Consider the following 20,201-nt stretch of genomic DNA (forward strand, 5'->3'; position numbering starts at 1 on the left):
ACAAGAAAATCATTCTGCATCTGTAACATTATGGCTTCCGCTAATAAGGACGACTACATACTAGACTTGATCCAGGACGCCGTTTTTCCAGATCATATATTGTTCCAATGCTCAGGGTGATAGATAATGAAATTTTCCCTGCTTCTAGCCACCTACACCCAATGGCCCCTTGACCTGCTAAACGCTCCACTGGAGAACACAACAGGGACTGCTTGGGACGAACATGAGACCCTTTTAATGCTCCAAAAACTTGACGTGGACGAGAAATCAAAGAAGATCGACCTCTTAATAGACAATTTTCCTATGATGTCACAGCATACGGGCACCTGATAAGCCGCCGCCGTGTTTTAGTCAAGCATTGTAAACAAAGGAAATATCAAATTTCGTTGTTATTCTAAGGAATTATGAGCCCTATCACGAAAAATAGCATGCAAGGACAATTTGCAAGCACAGAAGATTGATTTTATTAAGTCTCTGGAGCCTGCAGTGCTGGAAAGATATAGGCCCACAAATAAACTGAAACCTGTAAAAAACAAAGACCTGTACAAGTTGACACCCGAACAATGGAGTTCTGATGTGGATTTGCTGCTTGCAGTTACGTATCCAGATATTGTGAACTATTTGGTTAATGATGTAAGCCATTACACATTGGACCAGCTCAATGCCTCATCATGGAGGCTTGCAAGCTTTCCTGTAAAAATATAAATATCAGTGTGATATGTCTGCGTGCAATTCACTATCCACTACTTCAAGCTTTGAAGATTTGACCAAAATAACTTCATAGCCGCTCTAGCTTAAGTCATCTGTCATTTGACAGAGAACACAGTGGCTGTTAATGAATTACTTTGTGAAATATTTATTCCCTGGGCTTCTTTAATTATTCACCATTATCACTATTTACACTAACACTCATCACCTCTTAAATGATCTGAGCAGATTTTCGTATGTCTTGACGGCCAAAAATTAGCCCTTTTTAACCTGGAAATCCACAGTGATCTCCTTCTTTCACTAATCTCTTGAATTTTATCTCCCTGATTTCTCACAAAAGCAGGGACTGAGTAATACGATATGCCGTCTCTGTTTGACCTATTGTGGCTAAAACATCATTGTAAATTTCAAAAAAATCGTTCTTATCATGAATGCGTGTGTCGCTTTTGCTCAGCACAGCTGACCTAAAACATGGCCGACTTCCGTGTTTACATCCGGGCCTCATTCTGGATCGAAAACTACCTATAGAAATTTGGCTCTTCTGCCCCCTACTCAACATCTGAGCTACCTTCCCCAAGGTAGATAGCATTAAGTGGCAGACCTCATGAAGAAAGTGGATGAGTTACTGGAAACCTCTAAAGCCTCAAAATACTGCCAACAGCATCTGTCAGGCCAAGGATGACCAAGAAGATAAAATCCAAGGCAACACAACGCTGAAGTGCCTTTACAATCTACAACAGAAAGGGCATCCCCAAGTAGCTTTCATTGTCAGTCTCTTACCCAGCAGAAAGTTTGTGGAAGACATGGGCGATCCTTCCTGCATCAACAGAAGACAGACACAAAGCCCTGGACAGCAGCCTCTGCCCAATGACTGCCAGTGGCAACCGCATACCTCCACACAGCAAGCGAACCCTCATACTCCAGCTACTAGGGGAGAAATACTAGTGAAACGTTATCATTGCCAATGTTCAGACACCCTTGTGCAGTGCCAGCTTCCTCGGATGCTTCGACCTGCAGGTAGGTGTTGCTCATCACCACATTTTGGACTGAGCCTCCTTCCAGACAGCACCACTTACCACTAACACCAAACAGCTGTCCATCTCTGGTGGATCTCAAGGAGCCTCCATGCACGCCCTCTTACAGGAGTTTCCAGATGTCTTCAGATTGGAACTCAAGCTTATATATATATATATATATATATATATATATATATATATATATATATATATATATATACACTGTATATATATGTATATATATATATATATATATATATATATATATATATATATATGTGTGTGTGTGTGTGTGTGTGTGTGTGTGTGTGTGTGTGTGTGTAAGCTAATGATTTTGGCAGAGGTTTCTCATCTTTGATTACATATCAGCATATTACTAATCTCACCCCATGAATACATTCTAAAAACATTCTGATACTACTTCCTGTAAAAGGAAAAGTTAGGTAAAAGATGTATGTATATATGTATATATATGTGTATACATATATGAGATTGTTGATATGCTAATATGTAATCAAAGATGAGAAACCTCTGCCAAAATCATTAGCTTAATTTACCCAAACGCTCTGTCTCATTTACAACTAGAGCATGATTGTAGTTCCACAGTTACTGTTTATCCTCTACACTTTTCCAAAAAAACAGCAGGCAGCATCCTTATTTAATATACAGAACTCTTGGAATAAATGAAATTATTAAAAATCAAGGATCTAGCTCCTGCTCAGATACAGAACCAAATATAACCTGGGACATATTGAACCTTTGAAAATTTATACATATAAAATAATTAGTTTTCGTGTGATCCTGCTGCCAGGCAACCGAATTGAATGAGAAATATAACCCACTTGGTGGAAGTATTTAACGAAGTGATCAAAATATTCCAGCCCTAGTTTTCTTCTCAGATCCCATCAAAATTTTATCAAGTGTTTCCTGGAGCAGGGTCTTTTTTTCTACAAATTTACGGGAAAAATTATTTTATTTTTATTTAATCCCGCCAATAGAAGGAAAAACCACACCACAAATACAGATATCAAGTCCAGAACAAATTATTAATTGGAAATACGACTGAGTGTACCCGCAAACAAAGTTACTCAATTCAAAGACGTGGAAGCTTAAGCACGGATACTTCAGTCCACCGAGTAAAACATAATTCTAAGGTAAATGACGATACTGAATGCGGATTTTGAGTTTAAACTGTTACAACGTTTGAAAGCTGCAAGTTAGTAGGCGTTGATTACGACCCAGCGTGCTTTCCTCCCAAGTAATCTGACAGACGAAAAGCGAATAATACTTTGTAAGTTCTACTTTACATACTAGTGTCATATTCATTAGTATTTATGTTTAATGCTGCGTATATATCAAGTTCTTATGTTCTACGAGATACACAATAGGTTCACTAGAGTGGCATCTGCATAGTCGAATATGAAGAAGTATCTAATTTGCGATATTTCTTGGCATAACCGATGGTTATAATTTGCGTCTTTGTTTCATTATTGGGTTCGCTTCTCCAAAGAAAATAATTTTCAATTATTTTCACTCAGTTTATTCACGAATCTATTTCTAATGAACATTATTTTCAAAGATTCAGTTATGCACTATTCTGATATATTCAATATTCATTTTCTTTTTTAATCAGCCCTGTGGTCATTCATAACACGAAAAAAAAAATCAGACAACCCGGCTGACAAGTCCTGGCAACGAGTCAAGGCTATTCCGAGTGGAAGCTATGAATTGCCAGCTGAAATGTCTGCTAATTTTAGGTTGAAAATGACGCTTGACAGTCCACGATAACCTTGGAAGAAGAATAATTCTCTAAGAGGTCAACGATGAAAATATATAGTTGAAAGAGAACCGTAAGACGTTTTGAGGTATACAAAGGATTTCTTCTTCACTTAAAAATGGCTAGCCTGCGTATGTGTATTATTGCTAGTACTGTAGACTACGAATACCAAATACTGAAAATAATCTGAAAGTAGAGGTATCATGTTTAAAGATTTGACGTTACAGGCTGCTCTGAGAACAAGAGGCCATGCCGGCATAAGGCCACCGTCATCTCAAACGGACAACAAACTGACAGGTCAACAGTAGCATGGCAGCACACCTTCGGCACCAAGTTGCATTGCTGTCTCTATTTGCCTTTTTGTTCTTTCTTTTATCTCTTCCCGCCTCGCCGTTCAACTTCTTGGACTTTTTTGCTCTAATTATTGATTCTCATTTAAAATTAAATAATTTGGAGGAGCTTTTCTGCGTCCACTGACTCAATAATATTGTTTAACGAATGTACCCATATTCTAGATTCTCAAGAAAATGACGGCGTTGTGCTTACCTGTGCGGTGGCTGGAATAATTAAATGGCAGGAAACTATATGAGAATAGAAGCGCAGTTCAGCAAGTTTTGCACGGTGTAGAAAACTACATCTCTATTTCTTTAGAAAATTTTATGTCTCTTTCTCTCTTATTTTGGAGGATAATTTATTTACACTAAAGTATAGAAATATTTGTTTTCAGACAACTGAAGTTCGTCATTATGAGCTTTGCATTTCACATCATTTTGCTTCCTTACAATTATTCAGTTCATAATAATACTAAAATAAGTATTCTAGCGTGGACTCTAACTTTAAATAAACAAGCCAAAGAAAATATTGTTAAAAGGGGTTGTAAATAAAGAGCTCTAGATCTGAATAAAACAATAAAGATGTTGCACCTTTGGCTATACGATGATCAGCAATATACTATATAACAAGGGGAAATTTTTTTTAAACATCAATTGGAATTTTGCATGGTGTAATATAAAATCCTAGATCTCTCGTAGGCTACTTCTTTAGAGAGCATTTATTTATTTACGGCAAAGTGTAGAAATTTTTGTTTTCGGCTAACTCGAACTCGTTATTTTGGTGTTTTACTGTAATTTTTTAACTTTCAAAATATGTCATGAAGTTGAACTATCAAAATTAGTATCCCCGCAGGAGAACTAGCTTTACACAGACTAATGAAGAAAAAATAAATCCTTTTAACAAAAACGGGTCGTACTGTGAGGTCTCTCACACACTCTATAAATTGAAACACAACACTTCATATAATAACATACATGGGAACTTTTCCCAGAAAAAATCCTAGCTAGGATTTTTTTCGGGCCTGCGTTATGCTGCTCTAACTGTCACCTTTTTTCTGACCAGCCAGACTTTCTAAATAAAGAAAGAGTGGCAATGATAATAAGACATATGTCAAACAGACATAGGTTGTTTGAACTTATAGCATATTTAGAAAGAAAAAAGACTTACTGCAAAAATGTTGCAGCAGGCTTTGAAAACGACGTCAAATAGTAGAACTTTGTTGGTGTGGAAAAAAAGCTTAAAGTAAAATGGCCAAGAAGCCTCCGACTATGAAATGAGTAAACACAAGAGAGATTAGAGAATTATTTATTGTACGTAACGACGGAGGTCACGGCAGAAGAAGGCATTCAACCATTTAATAACTATATCCTGGAATGGAATAGATTTGAGAAATTTTATATTTATATTGTAATATTTAGCATTAAATAATGGACAAGGTTGTCGTAAGAAATTTGGGAAATAAAAGAAGTCACTAATAAATAACTTTTTTTTTCATAGAGCCAACACATACTTTGTCTTTCATTGAAAAAAAGATTAAAGCTGAAATCAAAGTTACTGAGACGAGACCAACAAAATTATAACATAGTAATGACTAATGCTATGCGTAATCCTCCGTGCGTATTAGATAGATGACCGCCGCTGAGGTAACTTGCGTTGTGACATGAGAGAGCGAAACCTTTCAAAGCTATTTTAAGGTCTCGCTGACGAGTTTATAACTAACCTGTTTTCTTTGGCTACATTTAGTTAAGGAAATGATTTCCTGCGAAATTATTTACATAACATGTACTTCCACTTCTGTCTGTTTGAATATAGCCCATACTGATAGTGCTTGCCTGCCTATTTGTCTATGAACCTTCCAGTATAGCTTCTATCTGTTTGTAGTCCAACGGCTCCTTTTGATCTTGCTCCCAGACTTTTCCATTGTTAACGTTAATTTCTGGGCACAAGTTCGAAGAATGGCACGTTTATCTTCTTATGGATTCGGCAATCGGAGTGCGTATGAATGTTGACACTTCTAATGCAACACTGCCTACCACTGTACTTAGTATCTTCTTACCTCGTATGCCAGTGGCTTCACTGCCAACCGCACAAGTTCCAGGTGACTGTACGAAGGCTCACACAGAAAAGTTATGAATACAATCGATACAATGACTCTCTCAAATATGAACAGTACTCGGATGGGGCTAGTCATTATCAGCTAGCCTATGAGTACTGTATTAATCATTGTCAGATGATCGCAAAGAGAAAATACGCTCTTACTCATAATCCTTTATCGGCTTTGAATAAGTTTCGGTGATACCCAGACCTATATTTCTTGTGGTAACGTCATGTCATGGGTCCAGCGTACTTATCAATAGAAGAGCTACATGAGAGACGTTGTAATTTGCTTCTCCTCCCTACTCCCATTGGAAAACAAGTTACAGGGAGGCCAAAACACCTCACGACTGCGTTACGTCATTCGGAGAGTTAGCGGGAGCTATCAGTTATCACTTTGCCGTTTATCTGATTACCACTCTACTTTTACAAGATGAGTTTGCACAAAGGAACCTCATTCCGAGTGAGTAATAGGTATATTCTGAGAGAGAGAGAGAGATCATTTAAAGGCTTATTTTTTTTCATCACTGGTCTCTCGCTTACACACGTTTATATATTTATATATATAAGGTCATTCCCTTTCATAAGAAGTGATTTGAGAAAAAATAATACAATGGTTGTTGCTACGCTCATACTTTAACTACCGAACTGTGGATGTACATCCTTTTCAGCTGAACTTCTGCAACATTTGTTGCTTCATTAAAGTACACAGAAGACACATCAGCAATTCACTGACCTACCCCACACACACTGCACCATTCACACACATCTTCATGTTTCCTTGATATCAAGACCCTCTCCGATACCTCTTTCACACCATCTGTTTAACCTTTTCTTGGTCTTCTTCCCTCCTTTCCTATAACACTTTTGGATAGTATACTTCACCCGCTAATCATTGCCCATTCTTTCCACATTACCAAGCCAAGTCAGAATACTCTAACTCACCCTTCCAGCTACACTTATCTGTTTACCTCGACAATTAGCTTGGGCAACATACTGGAGACCTGCGGTGCTACCTTGGGCAATTCAAAATCGTTGGATGAACAGGGGTCTCTACTTGTAAATTAAGATGGCAACAGGGAGTTGGCAGCAGTGATGAACATTATGGGAACATTATTAGTACGAGCCTCAAGGAGTGTTGTATGCAAAGTTCCTCAAACAAGGGCAAAAAAAAAAACTGACATTTATTTTAGGATACTAGCTGACCAACCTGATGCTGCCCGGGAAAACTCTGAATGACAATTGATAAACTCTCTCTCTCTCTCTCTCCCTCTCCTTAACACCCCTCTACTCTCTCTCTCACTCTCCAACTCTCCCTCACTCTTTCCCTCCTTCTCCTCCCTAACACCCCCTCTACTCTCTCTCTCTCTTTCTTTCCCTTTCCTGTTAAGATAGTTGCTCCAATTACATTGCCCAGCATTTTTGACATTTTATATTTCACCCCTTCTCACCCTGCATTCCTACTGGGGCTGAACTTGGACTAAAAGGGCATCGGGAGCGTCACTACACATCTCAGCAACGCCAAAAACTATGGATTAGACACTAATATCTGTCATTTTTGACATTTCATTTTTCATTCCTTCTAACCTCCCACTTCATATCAGGGCTGAACTTAGACTAAAAGGGCATCGGGAGTGTCACTATTCATCTCAGCGATGCCGAAAGCTATGGATTAGACACTAATATCTGTCATTTTTGACATTTTATTTTTCGTTCCTTCTCACCTCCCACGTCCTATCAGGGTTGAACTTGGACTTAAAGGGCATCAGGAGTGTCACTATTCATCTCAACAGCCTCTAAAACTATGGATTGGACACTAATATCTGTCATTTTTATTTTTTTTTACATGTCACCCCCTTCCCACACCCCCAACTTTGGTGCCCGTGATGTCTTACCCCCACAGTATTCTTTTCCAGATAGTAAGTCATATGTATACCAAGTTTGGTTGAAATTGCTCAATGCATTTCAGAATTATGCTGGAACATACACACATACAAACATACATCCATTTTTATATATATAGATTATAAAGCTTCAGGCATGATATTGCTCAAGATTTATGTGGAGCAGAAAATGACTTGTCCATGTTTGAGCCCTTTGGTATGTAGGCAACCATACAGTTTCACCCAGGGAAAATCAGCTTCTGGCTGTTCACTGATGACCTTCCAGCCTGTAATTTTGATGGTGTTAAAGGGGCCAACAAACCATGGCAATGGTTATGACTTATGAAGAGACTCTTTAGCCTTGGCTGGCAACTCTTCTAGGAGAAAGAAACTCCGAAATTAAATCAGCGGATGGAGGAGACCCTTTAGCCTAGGTAGGCAACCCCTCTAATAGAAGGTTACTCTGAATACAAACCTTGTTCTCCAACTTTGGACTGCTCCATAGCCATTGTACCGTGGCTTTCCATTGTCTTGGGTTTGAGTTCCCTCGCTTGAGGGTACAATCAGGCATTTTTCCTCTTTTTGTTCACTTTCCTGTTTTTTTCAAAAAGTGTGTAGGACAGACCATTGAGAAAGCAAAGTTGCTTGGTGTGTTATCAGGAAAGTGCCTTCTTTTCTACCTTATCTTTTCCTTGTAGGTTCTTTATAATTTCTGAATCCATCTTGACTGCCCTTCCCCAGTTGTTATGGCAAACCTGGCAGGTTTCTTATTTGCCTTGTGAGGCTTCAAGAAAAGTCAGGAGTGAAAGACTGATTCTTTATTATTCTCGACAGGTGTTTATAAGACAAAAAGCGGACGGAAAGGTAGCAGGCAACCCAAGGGCCCCCGCTGCGTCCATATGCGATTTGTGTTTTCTGGCAAGCACAAAAATAAATACAACATTTGTTACGTGGCATATAAAAGGTAGATATGCATATCAGCAGAAAGGCCGTACAATGTGCATAAGATGACGTACACAAAGAATCTGAAATAAAGACAGGCAAAATACATGACGTGATTAATGTACATCTGAAAAGAGAAACACAAGGAAAGAGAGGCACGATTTGTCGCTCTTACCAAGCATATGGGAAACCATGTGCAACTTTTTTCCTGTGGTATTCACTTATTTACTTAAGTCACATGCCTCTACTGTGATTTTTAAGCATATATATATATATATATATATATATATATATATATATATATATATATATAACTGAATCGAATCACGAAAATATGGAACGTGATGAATATATATATAAAGATAAAATCCACGAAGGAAACTGAAACACTGGAGTGCTGCAAGGCCTTTCGACACCACGTCCTTTACTTAGCAGAATGAAGAAATATAAAAGTAAGTTTACAAAGAAAGCTCATATAAATGACAGATGGGGATTATAAAGGAAACATATGTACCTGGAATCCAACACAACTGAAGAATTAGTAGAACTGCCAAAACAGGATTAAATATTTAAGAGGTTTTTACAAAGGATTAGGATCAACCGTTCAGAAGCAGGGACAGGACAATTAAAATATTATACAGGGTCGTGACTGACCACCTAAAAAAATTTTTTTTAGTACAACAAAATAATTATCTTTTTTTTGTAAACAATAATAACTTTTTGCAAGATGAAGATTTTTACAAATAAAAAATTATATTAAACATACAGATATATAGAAAATATATATATCAAGTAACTAACTTGTAATTAAGTCAGTGATTTTATCTTTTAGGTCATTCTTGAACAGTTTTCTAATACAAGGGTCCAAGTAATACATGCCAGGGCTAAGATTAAAATTACAGCTGGAAGTAAGCTGGATAATAGCGGACTCCAATAGATTTCTTGAAGAGAAATCTTTCGATCTGGCAATCACTGAACTTTCAGTCCAATTTATCCTGTGAGAGTTTTCACTTAAATGAATGAATATACTTCCAGTTGTAATTTTAATCTTAGCCCTGGCATGTATTATTTGGACCCTTGTATTAGAAAACTGCTCAAGAATGACCTAAAAGAATGACTTAATTACAAGTTAGTTACTTGATATATATTTTCTATATATCCGTATGTTTAATATAATTTTTTATTTGTAAAAATCTTCATCTTGCAAAAGTTATTATTGTTTACAAAAAAAGAGAATTATTTTGTTGTACTAAAAATTTTTTTTTAGGTAGTCAGTCACGACCCTGTATAATTTTTTAATTGTCCTGTCCCTGCTTCTGAATGGTTGATCCTAATCCTTTGTAAAACCTCTTAAATATTTAATCCTGTTTTGGCAATTCTACTAATTCTTCAATTGTGTTGGATTCCAGGTACATATGTTTCCTTTATAATCCCCATCTGTCATTTATATGAGCTTTCTTTGTAAACTTACTTTTATATTTCTTCATTCTGCTAAGTAAAGGACGTAGTGTCGAAAGGCCTCGCAGCACTCCAGTGTTTCCTGTTTCCTTCGTGGATTTTATCTTTATATATATATATATATATATATATATATATATATATATATATTATATATATATATATATATATATATATATATATATATATATATATATATATATATAGTATGACTTCCGTTTCTTTGCACCACTGCTCTTGGTAACACAAGGTTCTGGCACTGGTGCTCCTTCTATAGCCTCCTATGCCACAACTGTAATAATACTACGCAAGTTTGCTGACTTATGTTTTAGTAGATTTACTCCTTGAATGTTACTTTGAGTATACACATGTTAGGCCTGATATATGAATTTTCCTCTGATCATATTGTGGTACAGAAAAATAAATTGAAAAGTTGGAGGACTTCAGTCGAAGCCTGCACGAGAGAACAAGAAGAAGAGTTGAACTGTTGTTATTATTATTCTACAGAAGTGACTGAATGTCACCAACTTAATCGCTCAACCTTTTAGGCTGCGAAACAAGAAAGAGACGAGTATGATAAAAGAACTACGAAGACAACTGTTTAAAAAAAGAGTGTATGACTTGACTGGCACCAAGGACATCGTTGTTCATAGCAGGCCTAGGTAGGCTAAAATGATCTCTTCCTTGTTGACGTCGAGTCCAAAACTGTAGGACATAAGGTACCGCAGGGCAGGCCGTAAGCTAGTATCTTAATTACTGCATTTGTAGTATGTTCTTCCCTAGCCCTTACCCTTACCCAAGTCCTGTACCTAAGGGAGGTAATGAGACTGTCACAGAGTGAATTTCCCAAAGAAGAATTTTGACACTATAAGATCGTCCAACCTGGGCCCAATCTAGCCCATTTGTAGGAAGGCCTCGATGCCTACTCAAGTTCGTGAAGCCCGAAAGACGAAAACCCCGTAGTGGGGTAGCGCCGTCAGTGCACCTCACGGGGTGCACTGTAGGCATTTCTTATGGTTCTTTGCAGCGTCCCTTCGGCCCCAACTTGCAGCCCCTTTCATTCCTTTTACTGTACCTCCTTTTCATATTATCTTTCGGTAATTCTATATATTAGCTCTGCGCCTGTTTTCACCTTTTCAGTTGGTTTTTTCTACACCTTTAGGGGTTCTGATACTGGTGGTGCATCTGTTTGTTGTCGGCCAAATGGAATGTCCCTTTGCCGTGTTTAGTACTGACCCCGGGGGGCGGTGGTTTGGGTACCCACACGTTAACAAGTTATTGCACTTGCCAGACGGGATAGGAACCATTCGAAACAGACGTAGCCGTGCTCTGTCTTGTGACGATCGCGTATGGAAACCCCTTGTTGTTTGGACTTCAGGGGTTAATTACAGGCTAATTACACTCGAGCGCCAAAAATTAAAGGTAAATTCATAATTAGCAACCAAAAAACTGTAGAAAAAGTTAAGTTAGAAGGCAGTTGCTGCCACGGAGCTACTATATAGTTCTATCTATCTTTCTTCCATCTTGCAATCTACCCTCTCCTAACAATTATTTCAAAGTGCAATTGCGAGGTTTTCCTCCTGTTGCACCCGTAAAACTTAGCTACTCTCAATTTCCTTTCCAGTCCTGAATGACCTCACAGGTCCCAGTGCTTGGCCTTTGGCCTAAACTCTATATTCCATTCCGAAAGACGAAAAGCTATTTCTAACGAATAACTACGCAAGTACCATTACCTCGGAAACTGATTTTTCCTATACTTCAGTGCTGCTGATGAAGGAGGTGGTGTTGTTTATTGTCAGTCAGTCATTATTAACTTCAAATCTACCCATCATGGTTGGGCACCCTTTGGGAACGCAGGGTTTTGGAAGCGTTGGGAGGTAGACTGGACCGTCGCGTTGTTAATAATGGTTCCGTGCCTTCGCAAGTCATTAGGGAGCCATATGTTTAAGAAGGGTTGACTAAGGAAACCTGTCATGAAAGGAATTGCAGTACTGACCTAGGCTAACATAACCAAACCTAACCTAACCCAGCAGGCTTTGTTGCTTAGTTGGGGGCCCTATAACACTGCGCATGCACGATAGCATTCCATCATACAACTTCCGAGGTTAATTACAGTCGACCGACAAAAAATAAGGGTAAAGTCTTAATAAGCAACTAAAATACTATAGGAAAAATCAATTTCCGAAGTAATGCCCGATGCGGAGCTCTAGCTTAGTTCTACCGATGAAATAGGTTAGTCGAACTACAAGTGTGACTGAAATAAGAATCTTAGCCTGTTCTAAGAGAAAACAGCAATTACAAAGCAAAATCAGTGTTAGGGAGGCCAGAAGAAAGTATAGGCCTAGGTTAATAAATGAAATGTAAAAAAACTAGAAAATCTGTGTTAACTTATAAAGCTTTGTACGTAGACTAGGCTAGTTGTGGGTAGTTTGCAGACCGATGGGATCAGGCTCTAACACTGCCTCTGAATGGAAGCTTAATTCATGTTTCTGATGTTTAATATTACTTGGGGGTTGTCCAGTTCAGGGAATGGCGCCCTAAGTTACGTTAGGAAGGTAAGGTCTGGTTAGGTAAGGATACAGCGTCCTAGGAAAGGTTAGGGTAATCCCACAGTTTAGGGGTCCAAATTCACTGCATTACGTAAAGTCAAGATCAGCACGCAGGTTTATCAAATATTTACTGTATTGAGTCATGGAAAACAATGAAAAAATGAGCAGTTTATGTGCTTACGGAAGCAGAGATTGTAAAAAAACAGAAAGAGAATATATAAATGGGGAACGTAAATAAACAAAAAATATATCTTAGGGGATACGGGCTCATAGAATTTTGAGAAAATCGTAAATCTCTGCTTCTGTAAGCAGGTAAACCTCATTTCTTCAGATTTATCAAAAAGTGGCTGCTGAAGAGAAACAGCCTGTGCTAGGTTCCTACCTGGTTCCTAAGCGCCCACTCCACAAACACAGTTGCAGGCACACTACACTATTCGCGTTAGTTGCAGATTTATTTTTATTCCCTTGTTTGCAGATCTGTTGAAAGAAGAAATTGAAAATAGGAAAGAAAACTTAAACACGCACAAGGGAGCAGTGAATTTGGACTCCTAAACTGTAGGATTACCAAGGTTAGGTTTGTTTCGTCTGCAGAACCCTGTTCCCTTAGTTCTCCTTGCCCCAACAAATCTTATAGGTGAAAGGTGCATTTAATACTGTTAAAATGAAAATCTTAGCTGTCCTAAAGTAAGTGACAAGAACGCTTAGGCTTTGCAGTGAAATGAGTGTCAGGGAGGGTAGAGGAATGGACTGGCTAATAAACCCAAAGTTAAAAACTAGAAAATACGTTGTAACTTGTAGAGCTTTGCCCCTAGGCTAGTTAGTCTAGGCTAGTTGTCAAGTGTGGAATGACCACTAGGAACCAGGATCAATCCTTGCAAGGAAGAGCTACACCTGGAGATATCATTTAGCCTACTATAGTCTGTCCAGAATGTCATGAAACATCGAGTAGGTTTGCGACGTTGCCAAACTTCCTCAAGACATTTAATCTGGCTCAAGCTAATCCCTGCACCCTTCCATTCCGGGTCCTTTAATACGGTCGTAAAATTTCCTTTATAACCCCATAACCTGAATCTTTCCAGTCAGTCAGATCCAGCATGGAAAATTATAATTCTACTCCCTTTCCCGCTTGGTGGGTTTATTCCAGTCGCTGCTGTCGAATTTTCATCCATCCAGCACTTGGTGACTATAATTCTGATTAATCCAAGTTTCATCTAGAAATATAACAGACTTATTTCCTGTATCTCTAATATTTTTCATTTCACGTAGGAATTTGGTCCTGGCACTGGCAATATCACTTCCCTCCAGTAGAAATTTTCTCCCTTTAACTCTTCCGTATTTGAATCCAATTACTTGAAGTATCTTACGTAAAGATTCTCTGCATCCACTAAATCCAATATTTTCTTTTATTTCAAGTAGAATGCTATCCAGCGTTGGAATTTCCTTTCTGACGTAAAACGCACTGATCAGACCCATCGATGTTGGTTACAGTTGGTGGTCTTTTCCTTTTTCTTTACGTTAAAAACGGAGCTTCATTTTCTTCTAAGCTGTCTTTTCCTTCCTCACAAATGTGATATATCGTACTTCTGCATTGCTTAGTTGCATCCATTGTACGTTGTACTGCTTTGTCAAAACCATGCATAACAGTTTTGTTTTCTTTCTCCCTTTTGAAATACTCATGGACACTGAATATGACCTCTCGTGTCTGTGTACTTAATTGCTGACATGGGGGGCCTTCCATCTTAAACCGTCACGCTTGGGTATCAGAACAAAAGTGATAAGCTGCTTAACCTTCCTGACCTGAGACAGAGAGAGATGTGGCAAAGTGTATGCCAAATCTACACTGTTTTTTCGCCTTAAGTGAGATTTAATGAATGAAATTGGCGCGAAGCCGCAACGTCGGAAATCTACTCTATGTTTCATGACATTCTGGACAGACTATAGTGAAATTTATTGACTGAACAATATTGAAAAATGTGTGTAGCCTATGCTGTAATACTGGTGACATAATTTGAGAAATTTACCAGAATAAAGTGAGCAATTACTGCCTATTACTTAGGTCTTTATGTTCATCCCCAAGGGACTTGCACTAAACAAGGCATCCAGCAGAGCATTTCTACATAAAAGCCTAAACGAAAGATGGTAAATTTCTCATATTGTTTTGGTACATTTTTCATATTATCCCACCTGTATTCCATCTTATACACCATTTTGTATAATGTTCAGCCAAAAAATTTCATTAATAGACTATATTTTTGTATGAAGCTCTTCTTAGAATAAGAATTACCCTTGCTTTCCAATCAGTTTGGCTAGTTAGTCTAGGTAATGTGTTTATTCAATAAGGCAAGCTCGATTTGTCAAAAGTTCTCATGAACATTTTCACACCCAGTAAATTTTCCAGATTAGAAATGATATTCCTATGTTTAGTGTGTGTTTTAAATGTTCTAAAGCTCATGCTGGGAGCAAAGTAGTAGTTTTAGAGATAATGAACCCCCTCTTATTCAGTGTACCTATAATTATGGGAGACCACAGATGGAAACTGAATTTTGGATGGAGGAAACACAAGCAAGTTATTTTGGGCGTATTATAACTAACCTAACCTAGTCCTTACCCTGCTGGGGAGGTTTTGCTCCCCTCAGACCCTCCCCACTCAACCAAACTTAGGTGACTGTAAATTGAGATAAATAATAGGGTTGTAACCTAATCTAATGTAGTGCACCATTTTTTAACCCACCTAATATAGGGCACTGTAAATTAAAATAAATAATAGAGTTGTGATTTAACTTAGCCTAACATAACCTAGGGCACCAGGTCCTTACCTAGTAAGGGACTTCAAACCTCCTGGACACCCCCCTCACCCTAACCTAACTTAGGGTATTGTAAATATTGGAGGAAATCTTGAGACAATTATAGTAGGGTGGTCCCAACACTTACTTAACCAATGCTTAGCTGGAAAGGTGTCAACCCTCAAGGAAGGAAACTGTATAACTACTTACAGAATACACTGATTCCACCTATGTATACCCCTTCACTTTTGGAACTTCCAACAAATGGTTATAATACAATAATGGTCCATCTGCCTAGTATGCTAAATGTGAATTGTGCTTCGGGCAGGCCAAGGCAGTAGGAAGCACTAAATGTTCCTGAAGAAAAATAATAGCCTTTCCTTCTGGAGCATAAAATTTTTGTGTGAAATTTTGCAATACAGTTGAAATAATTTAGGTAACAATTTAACATGTTTATCATAGGAGCTGGGTTTGTTCCTGCTTAAATACAAACTTGTCTTTTATAAAGGATAATCTTTCAGTGCAAACTGGAAACGGTCATTGAACTTGTTAACGCTTTGGTTAACTGGTGGTCAGGGGTGTGAATAGGGAAAGACCCCACACTCATTGGCTGTGTTAACTACCTTGTGATATTAACCAACTCACCCCCTTAACCACCAGTTAATGTCCTTGTTACCCAGTTCAGCAACCGTTCCAGCTTGCACTGAGGTTACTTGTATATACAGTACAAGACTTTGTTTTGTATACCAGTGGAAAATACAAATTATTTTAAGAATTTGTTCTTTTTATAGGTGTACAGGCAGTCCCCGGTTTACGACGTGTCATAAACCAAAAATCATCGTAAACCGAAAAATCGTCGAAAATTGTCAAAAATCCAAATAAAACCTTAATTTTAATGCTTTTGGTGCATTGAAAACGATGTAAACGCATTTTTATTGAGTTTTTCCTAAAAAAAAACTTCCAAAATTTTATTATTCTGCCATTTTGGAGCCTTATTTCTTCCATTGAATCGGCGTCATAAGTGTTATAACCCCGGAACATGCGTCGTAAACCGGGAAATAATTTCTGATGAATATATTTGAAAAGCGTCGTAACCTCAGAACGTCATAAGCCAGACCCGTCGTAAACCGGGGACTGCCTGTACATACCCAGAGCCTTTCATCATATTTCACATCACAACCACCTTGCTTTGTTCCTGATGCTAAAGGAAAACGTTTCTGGTAACAGGAGTGAAGGGTACTCTCCCACTCATTTCCCTCGACTACCAGTTAAATACCTTGTTACTAAATTTCAGTGACCAATTGTGCTAGCATGTACCGAGGAGTACTCCCACTTTAATAGGTTCTGGTTTATATACCTAAGAAAATTACAGATTATTATGAAAATTTGTTCAGGGTACTTAATTGGTAGTTAAGGAAAGTTTCAATGACAACAGATTCCAGCTCATGCTTGAGAACACTTGTCAGTTCTGGTTTGTATATGACTTTTGAAACTGGAAATTTTTTACATTTTCCATCGTTTTAGTACATGTTTATGTTGTATTCATTGTGTACTTTGGCATTAGAACTTCCATTTCTTTTACAGTAATTTTTCACATTCTTTCTCTTTTACTTCTTTTTGTTGGTAGTAAATGTGGACTGGTTTAAGACAAGTAGATCATGAATCAGGAACATTGTGTGTTGCTCTCTAATGTAACCTTGCGAATTTGTACTTATTGTTATGTACTGCTTTATAATCTTTCAATGGGATATTTTTTTTTTATTTTACTATACAGGTAGATGAAACATAGTAAGAAATGGACAATAATGATGATGAATCAAACTCCAGACCTCAGAAGAGAAAGAAAACTGTTAAGGAAGACCTATCCACGGGCCCAACAATGAATGTAAGTTGCTCTACATTTATACTATTATGTTCAGATGTGAATTGACTGCAAGTTACTGAACCTGTAAATGTTCAGATATAAATTGACATGCTCATAGCGTTTTGAAAGTTTTCAAGCAACATGGTGGAAAATAATGTATTTGAATGATCTATATCTATTCCTTGTGTAATACCTATGAATTTTCTTACAAGCAATCCTAATAAGTAAAGTGCTTGGTTAAAGATGCTTGAAACTCTGTTCAGTAATTCCTTAATTACCCAGTTCTTCTTTATCTGGAACTCAACATTATCCAATAGCACCAGACCAGGGGCCAAAAATATATACTGCACAGTAATCTCTCGATTATCCAGATCTTCTTTATCATACACTTGACATTATATGACACACCTGGACCAGTGACCAAGGACCAGAGATACAGTATGTATGAATTTCAAAAAATCTGAAAAAACTGCTCTCCAATGGTTAGCCCAAGGAAAATGTTGGTAACACTGCTTACACTCATGAAGAGACTAAGAAGAGTTTTAGGGGTGGCGGAGGCCTGGAGAAGTTTCCACGGTGGTGTGAGGTCTGATGGCTGGGTGCTGTGGGAGAGGAGGGGCAGTAAGGTTTTGTATAGGAACCCATTAGAGGAAGGGTTGTTTTGGAAGGTGGGTGGAGTAGGGGAGTAGTTTCCCTGGCTCAAGGCCACCACTATTATTCAGTTATGCCTGCACAGTCAGCCTGTTCAGAGAAAACCTGCACAGCGTTTTTTTTTGCTGAGCCTCCGGCCAAACGGCTGCGCATCCACACTTTGTTAATGTGGGGGAGGCAACTTTTTGGCTCAGTTCACTTTCCGTCCCCAGACAGATAGTATGTACCACCCAAGAACAGAGAATTGGGTTTTGTTAAATATAAAAGTGTTTATACCTAAATTAATGATGTATTGAATTTACTTGTTTGTTCCAACACGATATACAAACCGTCGGTCCTTTAGATTAGGAATTACTTTCAGCGTAGGCTGGAAATGGCCGTTAAACTCTTGAGCAAGGTGGTTAGGCAGTAACTACCGCCAAGTAGGCAGGAATACCCGCCTGCCCGGATGTAAACATTCCAGTTTGCTTTTGGCAGTCATGCATTGCAGACGTGGTTTTGGGTCTCTCTGCCTGGCTTTCGTTAAGCTCTTATTATCCCAGTGGGATCTTAATGTACTTTGTGTATATATTGTGTTTGATATTTATTAATACAAACCCACGATTTGTGATAACCTTGCATAAGCATCGTTCCCTTGCGTCTGTGTCTCGGGTTGACGGCCAAGGGCGTATTTAGAGAACCGTTAGCGATTGGTAATGCTTCTCTTCCAGTAGCCCTTAGATTGGGACGTAATATCTTCGCTCCCCTACATTGATCGGTATGTAAGATTTCTCTTCCCATTATGTACTTCCCTCCTACTTGTACTGAGTGTTGTTTTCGCTGCCTGCCTTTAGAGTTGAGGTGGTCGGGGGTTGTGGGTGTCGTCGGTATACGCTCTGCTTCCACGGTGCCCTTGGCGGCCTCCCCTCTGTCCTTCTCTCTCCCCGTAGGTTCTCCCTTGTCGCTCCTTCAGTAGAGATCTCTCTCCTTCACCCTTTTTGCTCGCTCGTTGGGCGAAGACCGCGAGGTGGGGTGCCGGTCGGGTGACCTCTTCTAGGGTACCTCCTCTCTCTCTACTAATCATCTTTGCTTTTTCTTTCAGGTTGACAGTGAGCATTGCAGACGCAGCAGTAGTTGGCTGGATATCTAAGGGGATATCTTGCATGATGGAGTCCTGACGTTCATTCATTGTTGCTTCAGGACTCGTAGGGTCATAACGAAGGCCTACAAAATAACCCCAGAGAAATGGAGACAGGTGCTTACGGTTATTTACGTGCTACCTCTGATGATCGTTATATTCAGTCCTAGCCAAATGGCACATTCGATGACGTAACCTAGTAGAACACTGCCGTAGCACCAACGTAAAGGACAATGAACTAGCTAAGTTACAATCTTACAAGTATACAATGTCCCTCACTAGAATTTGCAATCACAGTAAACATAAATATAACCTGTGTTCTGTAAATGAGGTTTGCCTCATATGGTAAATGCTTGCCTCAACTGAGGTATTATGCCATGCGTGTCATGAGCTCAGTGGCTCTGTTCACAATAGTTAGGATGACTAACTTCGTAATTACGATGTACTTATGTGGTTACTGCTGCTCATTGTGAGGTGTAAGTGACAAGGTTACTGTTACGGTGTACTCAATCTGATGTAGGCTGTTAAAAAGACAGAGATAATGCCGGCTACCTCCTCTGGGCAGGAGCCAGGATCACTCTGAGATGGAAAGGCACTGTGCCAAGAGGGCACGAGTGCCAGGATGACCTCAGTCCTAGGAGATGATGAGGGTACCGACTCTGGGGAAAGGCCAGAAAAGCTAGTGGGTGCGAAGCCAGGGGTAACCTCAGAGGCTACAGGAGGGCTCCCTACTCCAGCTGCTGCGACAACCGAAGCAAGAGCGGTCTCAACCTCTGTGTCCAGGGAGGCCAGTTCCTGGTCTCCCAGAGAAGGTGTAGCAGTTCGATCCACCAGGGGTTCATCTCTGGGGATGGATTTGGTGAGGAAGAAGTGTCAGGCACCGGAGGCTCACAGTCTGCTAGGATTAGTGCAGTGAAGGGTGCTGGGTCTCCCAGATGAGGATCCATCTCATGATCTGGATCTGGCACAGGGTCCTCTTCGAGTGGTGGCTCAACATCCAAGTTGGATGGAGCATGGCACTGCTCA

At 39.0% G+C, this 20,201-nt stretch overlaps 2 protein-coding genes across 8 annotated transcripts in view; one reads left to right on the forward strand and one right to left on the reverse strand.

Moving 5' to 3' along the window:
* LOC136831071 (phospholipase DDHD2-like) overlaps positions 1-6,091 on the reverse strand; it is a 49,895-nt gene extending 43,804 nt beyond the window's left edge. The window contains exon 1 of one of the 5 annotated variants that reach the window (XM_067091038.1): positions 5,891-6,091. The gene's annotated coding sequence lies outside the window, so the exon portion shown is untranslated. The other 4 variants (XM_067091049.1, XM_067091032.1, XM_067091052.1 and 1 more) reach the window with 4 other exon arrangements.
* Positions 6,092-10,657: 4,566 nt separating this feature from the next.
* The window catches only part of LOC136831139 (uncharacterized), a 37,895-nt gene continuing 28,351 nt past the window's right edge, over positions 10,658-20,201 (forward strand). The window contains exons 1-2 of one of the 3 annotated variants that reach the window (XM_067091102.1): positions 10,658-10,873; positions 17,318-17,428. The gene's annotated coding sequence lies outside the window, so the exon portion shown is untranslated. Of the gene's footprint in view, positions 10,874-10,902; positions 10,931-11,378; positions 11,634-17,317; positions 17,429-20,201 lie in introns of those variants that run through there. The other 2 variants (XM_067091109.1, XM_067091117.1) reach the window with 2 other exon arrangements.

The sequence above is a fragment of the Macrobrachium rosenbergii genome, chromosome 4 (assembly GCF_040412425.1).
Source record: "Macrobrachium rosenbergii isolate ZJJX-2024 chromosome 4, ASM4041242v1, whole genome shotgun sequence".
In the NCBI taxonomy this organism is placed as follows: Eukaryota; Metazoa; Arthropoda; class Malacostraca; order Decapoda; family Palaemonidae; genus Macrobrachium; species Macrobrachium rosenbergii.